Source organism: Otolemur garnettii, unplaced genomic scaffold (assembly GCF_000181295.1).
Source record: "Otolemur garnettii isolate 467f Iridium unplaced genomic scaffold, OtoGar3 scaffold00036, whole genome shotgun sequence".
In the NCBI taxonomy this organism is placed as follows: Eukaryota; Metazoa; Chordata; class Mammalia; order Primates; family Galagidae; genus Otolemur; species Otolemur garnettii.
The window spans coordinates 15221476-15230295 of NW_003852431.1; the positions used below are offsets into that span (position 1 = coordinate 15221476).

The window sequence follows — 8820 nt, forward strand, 5'->3', positions numbered from 1 at the left end:
AGCTATGGTGATGCCATAGCACTCTCCCCATGGTGACAGAGTGAGACTTTATCCTCCCCCCCCAAATAAATAAAATAAGGAAAGAGAAAAGCAGATAGGCATTAATGACACAGAAATTGACTAATCTAAAATTGTGAAAAGTTAAAGACTCTCTAGAATGAGTAGATATTTGTAAATAAACTGAAGACAGTTTAGTACGCTCTTTTTCTTCTTGTAGATGCTTTTCTTCCAATCACCATTTTGTTACTTTACGTTTTATGTTTTTTTCTAAGTTCTGCTCATTTTACATTAGGGATTTATTTATGACATTATCAATGCAATATAAAACTAAATAAAGTGTTGCGATACCAACGATCTGAAAAGAGAGACACAGGAAACAAAGACAAATGAATAAAGACCTTCTCAAGGAAATGCTAAGAACCTAAATACAAGAGAAATAACTTGTTTTCACAATAAAGTGACAAGCTATTCGATTGTATGTTCTTAGCTCCATTGTCTTCCGATCACGTTTACAAAATAAATAAAGGGAGAAAATCTTTATAGGTCTGATGAGTACTGGCTTGTACCAACATTTAATTTTGCTTCTGAATTTTAAAATAAAAATAAAATCAAGACGTTATTTTTAAGAAATGAAATAAAATGAAATAAGTCTTCACCTGCAAGTAAGTCTGACTACCAGTTCAGTTATTTAAGTCATTTTCAAAGTCTATACAAGTTCTAGGTTTAGGGGGAGACCGTTCATACTTGCATGAAGTAAGAGTAGTAGGCACACCTAATCTTTCAGAAGCAAAACTAAAAGCGTTAAAATACATAAATTTTAAAGTATCTTATAAGTTATGTAGTCAACTGAGGCTTGTTTTAAGATAGAATCTCACCAATTTGGAATATTGGCTAACAGGAATTACACAGAGACATAGAACAACCCATAAAAGGGAGCTATTCATAAAAAGTAATTAAAAAATTAGAAAGCAAAATTATTGGAATTTTTAAACTGGAACAAGTTAAAGATGGAATTGAAAATGAAAATGAGGCTTAGAGAAATTTATGAAAGATGGCCAAGTTTATAAAGTCTATTCATAGCCTCAGTGAAATTAGGTATTTCCATATATTCCTCTGAATAGGAAAAAATATACTTCTTACAATGTTGTTCAACCAAGTGTGTTTTAAATGTATGGCTTACAGATCACTAAGTGCAATTCAATATTTAAACTGTGTTTCTGCCTGTGTGTATGTGAGTGTATTCCTAAAACGTGTCCAGGAATATGGATTACAGTATATCCATGTTGTCTAATTTCTCTAGCCTTAAGGAAAACTGATCATACTATCAATCCTGTTATACACATATTATACACATATATTCTAATTATACACATGTATCATTATTCTGATAGGTACCTGAAGCTTCATCCTGGGAGAACATTTTAAAGCTGCCATTAGATAAAGAGTAGCCACTAACTATTTTTCTTGATGAATATACATCATGCTATTTCTTTCAATTACCTCATATTTTGAGATACTTTATTTCCATAGTACCGTTATTTAGAAACCATGATACTTTTTAAAAAGTTGGAGAAAAATATTCCATTGATATGTATCAATCGTTGTTGCCATATTTCCATAACAGAACAGAAGAGCATTGATCTAAATCATCTCCCCCTTTCCCCAGGGAGCTATTGAGGCTGTCTCAACACACCTACATGATACAGCCAGGATAACTGACCAGAGGGGTCTATAAGGATGTTGGGACATGTTTGACTAATGGGACATGTTTAAATAATGGAGAGCTTCAAAAAATTAATTTCTTTATGAACTTTTCATCTTATGTATATACATGGAGACAGAGAGTTTGGAGTTTTAAAAACAAATGATGGCTCATAGACATATTGTTTCATCTGTGTGTTAAATGGGGGAAAACGCTATTGCTATCTGTGTCTCAGCAATTTTCACATGCACACATGTAAAATAACACATATATATCTCAGATATATGAGAGGGAAGAGAAAGAGAGAGTAGAAAGAGTGTTTGGAATAAGATTCAAAATACCTGCTATGCAATAATCGGTATTGAAGATGAGTACAGAATGTAGTTTGCAAATCCCAGCCCTGTAGCTTCAAATTCCACTTCAGCCAATGACTATCTATCTGCCCCTGGCTAGCCTGTTGCTGTCTTTGTTTTCTCATCTATAGGTAAGAGTGATGATGATGACAGTTGCTTTTTCCTCACTATTCTGTAATAAAAGCGTTAATTCTGTAAAGGCCTTAAAAAAGCCCATACACTTAAATCAGCCAAGTTTCATATCTGTGTTCACTGATTAAACAATCAATAAAGTATTCAATTTCCTCAATCTGCTTATAAGATATGAATGGGACATGTCCAAGAGGTGCCAGGTTAAAAGGCAAATAAGCCTCTGTTGAAGGACTAAGTTTTCTTATTCTTTATAACATATTGAAGATAAGTTCTCTAAGACAGAATGCTTTACAAATATCTTCTAATTAGTTCTGCTGTTTGTAGCCATATTTATTTCACTTTCCAAGGTGTATTCAAATCTTATTTGCTTTTGATTTAATCTGAAACTTCTCATCTTTTTAAAGCAAGAATGCCTATCAGAAAACAATTTGAAAACAATCAATTAGTATAGAGATATGCACACTGGTGCTTTAATATACATGAAGTACAAATGCTTGGGAAAAAACGTTTTCTTTCCATATTATTTATTTTTTTGTTTGTTTGGTTATTTAGAGACAGAGTCTCACTCTGTTGCCCTGGGTAGAGTGCTGTGGCAATGACTCATGCTAGGATTACAGATGTGAGTCCATGTCAGATAATAGTAATATAAATATTTCTTTAGTACATTTAATTTAGCAAAGCAACATTTGTTACAGGTGCTTTTTGTTAGAATTGATTATCAGATGTTTATTACATCACTGATGAACTTATATCCTGACACAGCAAAGTTCAAGCAAAGTAAGTTTAGGGAGGTACCTTCTCACCATATTCCACACTGGACACATATGGGAAAAGTTCGCTTGGCTCAGGGAGATGAATCTGTGGATGAACAGCTAGTTCTATCCTTTCTGTAGAACTCTAAGTCAAGTCATTTCTCATTACAGTGTCTTGCTTAAACCATTACTTTTTACTTGAGGGAAGGTCCATATTTTCTTATTTTATAAATGTTATGAGACTAGTCCTATAAAATATATATAGTATAACAAATATGTTGCTATCAATGAATTTATACTTGTATGTATTACACAATAATATTTCTATAGTCTAATGTCAAAGAGTTTCACATAATTCTCGAAGTACTTCTGACATAAGAGATTGTGCTTTTGCTATTTACTTCTCTTTCCCCAATTGTAAGATAAAATAAATCCCCAACAGCCACAAATCACTATATCAGAACCACGAAGAGTATTGTAACACATTTGGAAATAGCTTTTATTTCCATATTTGACTCATCGATGAAATAAAATATCTGTGAGCTATCACCTTCTTTAAAAAAGGATACTTCATGCAACGTTATCTCACTATAATGATAGTTTAAATGTGTCAGCAAATACTTAGATCTTTATCGTTCCAGGCATTTAAATTTAGCTACCCTTTGCGGGGTGGGGGGCTATTTATTTCCTAAGGAAAAATGTTTTTGAGTAACAACAGAATCCAAAGGATTGAGTAGAGTAGAAATTTGGGAGTCTGTCTTTGCTTAAGTTTTCTCATTTTTTTGTGACTGGCATAGAGAGGCTCTTTGTTTTTTGAAGGTCAGGTGACAATTACACTAACTATAAACATTCATTCTATTCCACTGCTAAGTAATTTCTACTTTAAATTGCTTCTAAATCTTTTCTCACCACCTTAAATCCAATATTTATTTTAACCTTGAGCTGCCTAAGACCTTTAATAGGAAGCTTCAAAGCATTTTAAAAATCGTATCCTTTTTAAATCTTTCTCATTTGAATGCAAGTGCCTTGAAAGCTCAAACAGTGTTGGTTGTTCTTATTGAAGTTTATAATGCTTTAGATATTCAAATCAGCTCGATGTCTTCCATTTGTTATGCAAATCTTTAACTTTATATACTGCATGGTTTATCTACATTAATACAGCTTTCACTAACAGGTCTTACCAGAGCAGACATCTACTCTGAAGGTGCACGTTTTTTTAGTGTCTTGAATTACCATAAAATCATAAAAATAGTGTGTATTGCTTTACTCTAATCAGACTCAGTTTTATGTGGTTGTTGAAAGCCCTTTTACATTCCTTTCTGTGTCTGGAGGTCTGTGTATAAAACTGATTCACAAAAAGCAAAGTGAAGACACCTGCTGGCTTATAGCACAAATACGAAAATATCTTAGAGCCTGCTGAAAGGAGAATTGGAACAATATGTCATTACTGAAGGCTCACTTGCAAGTTCTAATGTATTATAATGAAAACAGTATGACAAACCTAATGAGACAGTGAAGATTTGGGTAATTGTTCCTACAATGTATGGTAACTTTTCCAGCCGTTATTGGCAAACATAAAACCTAATGAGATTTTATTAATTTAAATGCAGTACATCTGCAAAACATTTCCTTCCTTGCATTCTCCTCTGATAGTCTTCCTTTCCACATGGACTTGATCCTTTTAAGTTAATTGTTCTGTATAGTACACTCCCCAAACAAAATGCTTGACATAAACATGAATCAAACTTTTTTTCATTTATTTTGGTATATATTGTCCTGGAGCAGAACGCTGCCTGCAAACTTATGAAAACTATCAGTACAACACTTAATAATAGCATAACATTTGCAGTTCTAGTAAAATTACTTTTGCTAGAATACTTGATTTTTCTTTTCAGGCTGTAGAAATGCATTTGTCTTCTTAATTGGTGATGGGAAGAAATTAATTTCCTGTTATTTTCAGCCATATGTTTTACATTGTCGAAAGATTACAGATGAATAAGAAGCCAGTGTCTGCCCATTGACTGCCTCTGACTCAAGCAATCACTGTTTGCTAATTTTTAAAGTGTTAACTATGTTTGCAAATCTGTCTGCTTTCATGAAACCCAGATTCAAAATTTTTACCTACCTTTACATGTACAGGGCAAATACGTTTTAGTTGAAAAATGAAAATGTTTTCATTTAAGGAAATCTTTTAAATAGCACTATTTTAAACATGAAAAACATGAAGAGAATACGAATTTGCTATTATTACTCTTGGCTTCTTGTTCGCTTTCAGCTCGCTTCACTTCGTCGTGTGTCTTTTTCAAGATACAGTGTCATACACACATGATAGGTGAAGTCTTGACTTTGCAGTGTTAGGTGAAAGAACATTTCTTGATGAAGGCGCCAGTAACACATTGCCAGCTCATGGTAGAAAAAGCAATAGAGCTGTCAGGAAGTTCAAAAATTATATTGTCTCTGCTAGAATAACTGGAAAGAGATCATATTCACTTTCCCCCTGAGTTTTGCAGGTCATTTTGGATTTACAGTAGAGCATTTTATTACAGTTTGAAAACTTCATAGAAAACTAAGTTGTCTTGTTCATTGTTATCAAGTGTTTGCCCATGCAAGCAGACATAATTGAATCAAAATATATTTTAACTATTTCTGTGATATGTTTTCCAAGCTCTATGAAAAAAATTAAACAGAGGAGTCATTGTCTTGTTTTGTACTTTAGACTTAAGGCTCATAAATTTATCACGTTACAAATAGGATGGAGTTTATAAAATACCACAGAGATTAAAGAGGTCAATAATTTCCCTGTGACCTTTTGGAGGTTTGAGTCAAAACTGATGGAGAAAAAATAGATTTATCCTAAAAAACAAATTACTTATTTGACAATGATTTTAAAGGAACATGTTTTTAAATTTACCATGTGTTCTATAATATCCCTTGTTTTCTGTCTTCCAAAATACCCATATTGCCTAAAGTAAGCATTTCTTGGAAGGCATTACAAAATAACTTTTACTGGAGAATAGAATGTAAAACATATTGTTCTCTCCCTCACTGATTTTATGAAAGGCTATTATACACTAAATTAGTATACTATTTAAGTAAGTATATAATTTCATTAATGCAACTTAGAGTATTTTGATGGAAAATTATCTGGCAGTTTTCTTTCTTCTGCTACAATTCAGAGCGCTATATTTTCATTGTAAAGCACAACAAAGGAAAAAACAGGATACTTCCAACCATATTTTTAATATTAAAATTTGCTGGCAGAAATAGTGTTAAAAGCTGAGATCTTGGAGTCAGGATTCTAAAATTTGTTTCATAGTGTTATCTATCGATTCTGTCGTATTTACTCTGTGTTGTTTAAGCATTCCCTGTTTATACCAATCTCTTTCGTTGAACCATGAATGTTATCAAAAAGCCCAGTGTATGGTCAGAAGAGACACATCCTGTGAGTAATCATGAAAGTGTGAAACTGGTAATAAAATATGCAGATTCCTATGGTTTCTTTGCTTTATAATAATAAATGGTATTAATTCTGATGGAGTATTATTTAGGATAATATAAAAATATATTCCACAAAACAGGTTTTCAAGAGTGCAGAATTTGTATATGATTTTGAAGTATTTTCTATTCAAATGTTCACTGAAAATCTCTCCCTCTCTTTCCTGTGCACATTCACACAAACATACATGGAGACATGTCAGTTAGAAAACTCGTTTGAGTCTTTAGTGATAATAATTAATTTAGGTGAGTGTGTGAAATGATTTCTTTTACTTATTTTCCTTATCTTTCTCAATTGGAGACTAATTCTTCCACTACAAATTAAAATAGGAGTATGTAATAAGAATGGTCATTGTTTTTAGTATTGTCTTAATTTTTCCATAAGGATCTTTTTTCAGGAGCACAATCTCTAATCTCCTATGTATTTTCTTCTGTTCTTTGTTTTTGGTGCAATGGGATAAGAAAAAACTCATAGTTTCACCTTTAATAAAATCCTCACGAGCTATGAGAATTTGGGAAAGCTGTTAAAATCTCCTATCTCCAGTTTAGTCACATACAAAATGGAGATAATGTTGAAAGCTTTGCAGAATTGTTGAAAATACTATGTGAAGAGTCTTATGTTGCCATACATATTATATTGGAGCTGGCAAAGGCTTCAGAGGCTTGATGACAAAGACATCTCCTTCCTTTCCTACATCAGTGATTGGCTCCCAGATGTGAAAAAAAAAAGTATCATGTGAATATTGCATGTTATATCATGTTATATACTTAACACAAACCCTGGGATATGAGTGTAAGTAAATGCTGTCTACCATTTCAGATTTTATTTTTGTTTTTCCTTGCTTAGTTAACAACTCTAATTGTAGGTTTAGGCAACTCATCTAATTTTCTGCTTTATTTCCTGAGCAAAAAAAAAAAAAAAATAGGTACAGTGACCCTGTACCATGTCCAAACCATTTCAACAACCCATGCTTTCAGTAAAATGAATAAAATATATTTAGTGCTATTTTACTTTCATCTGAGGAAAACACAACACCAACGAGAGTTTCTCTTTTTTCTTTTCCCAACCTCCAGCAACCACGCAGCTCTTCCTTTTGTGTCTCGGGATTCCTCCCAGAAACAAAGCTGCAATGGAAAATGCACCCGAGCGAAGCCTTGTCATTGACCAAATGGTGTAGGCAAGAGCTGAAAATTAAAAAGAAAACAAAGCAAACAACAAGCGGCAGGAAGGAGGTTGCCAATGAACAAAAACCAGTTTCCTGCTCAGTGTATTTGTAAAGAGAATAATGTGGTTGCCATACTTTCTTAAGGAGCGAGGATTTTAGTTTTCTGGAAGCTGATCAGACATATTGATAGTAAGCAGTGGTATGTCTAGGTCAGGGGTACGAGGAAGCAATCTGTTCTTCTGTCATAGTGAGAAATATGTTTCATTTACTTATATTTACATGTGTAGTAATATGTTGTTACAGGTAATAAGATACTGGATCCTTGGTAGAAAACTTAAAAATATTAACCTAGGCTCAGTGTCCATAGCACAATGGTTATGGCACCAGCCACATACACGGAGGGGGGTGGGTTTGAACCTGGCCCCAGCCAGCTAAACAGCAATGACAACTGCAACAAAAAAATAGCCAGGTGTTGTGGTGGGTGCCTGTAGTCCCAGCTTCTTGGGACGCTGAGGCAAGAGGATTGCTTAAGCCCAAGAGTTTGAGGTTGCTGTGAGCTTTGATGCCACGGCAATCTACTGAGGGCAACATAGGGAAACTCTGTCTCAAAAAAAAAAAAAAAATTAACCTCACTGACTAAATGTCATTTATTTTTTCTCACAACCATAGTATAATAATCATTATAAACTATGCTAGTAAAAAATTTCTTATTTATTCTGGGAAGACTACACCTACCATGTAACTTATGTTAAAAATGGTTCCAATTCTATCATCTTAAAATGTGGACATAGTATTTTTCTGATTTATATTTAAAACAATGACAATGATCAATGACATTTCGAGGGTTTGGGGGGGTGCAAGTTAAGTGCCCTTATCTTAGGTGATATAAAGCATATTTTTTAGTAAAAGGTAGAAAACATATTCATTCTAAAGAATCGTGTGCATTATACACACAATATAGTTCGTGCGTATTTTAGGTTCAATTTTTGCTAAAGTGTTTGTCCTCGGCAGGACAATGGGTGATATCATTTTATGCTTAACAAAAAAACCTACCATCTTCAACAACAGCAAATCATATGGTTCAAGGAAGTCTCAACAAAATGTGTTGGGAGAGGACTAAACTGTTTTATGTCCGTTTACTACGAGACATCATTTCTAATTCATATGTCATTTTATAGTAGTTGAAAAATGTGTAATAAATTCATAGATTAAATACCACT

At 33.3% G+C, this 8820-nt stretch overlaps 1 non-coding gene across 1 annotated transcript; it reads left to right on the forward strand.

Moving 5' to 3' along the window:
* The first annotated feature begins 6990 nt into the window (after positions 1-6990).
* On the forward strand, positions 6991-7152 carry LOC111725309. The gene has a single exon (XR_002773399.1). It is a non-coding gene; the product is annotated as a small nucleolar RNA SNORA12 (small nucleolar RNA).
* The last annotated feature ends 1668 nt before the right edge of the window (positions 7153-8820 follow it).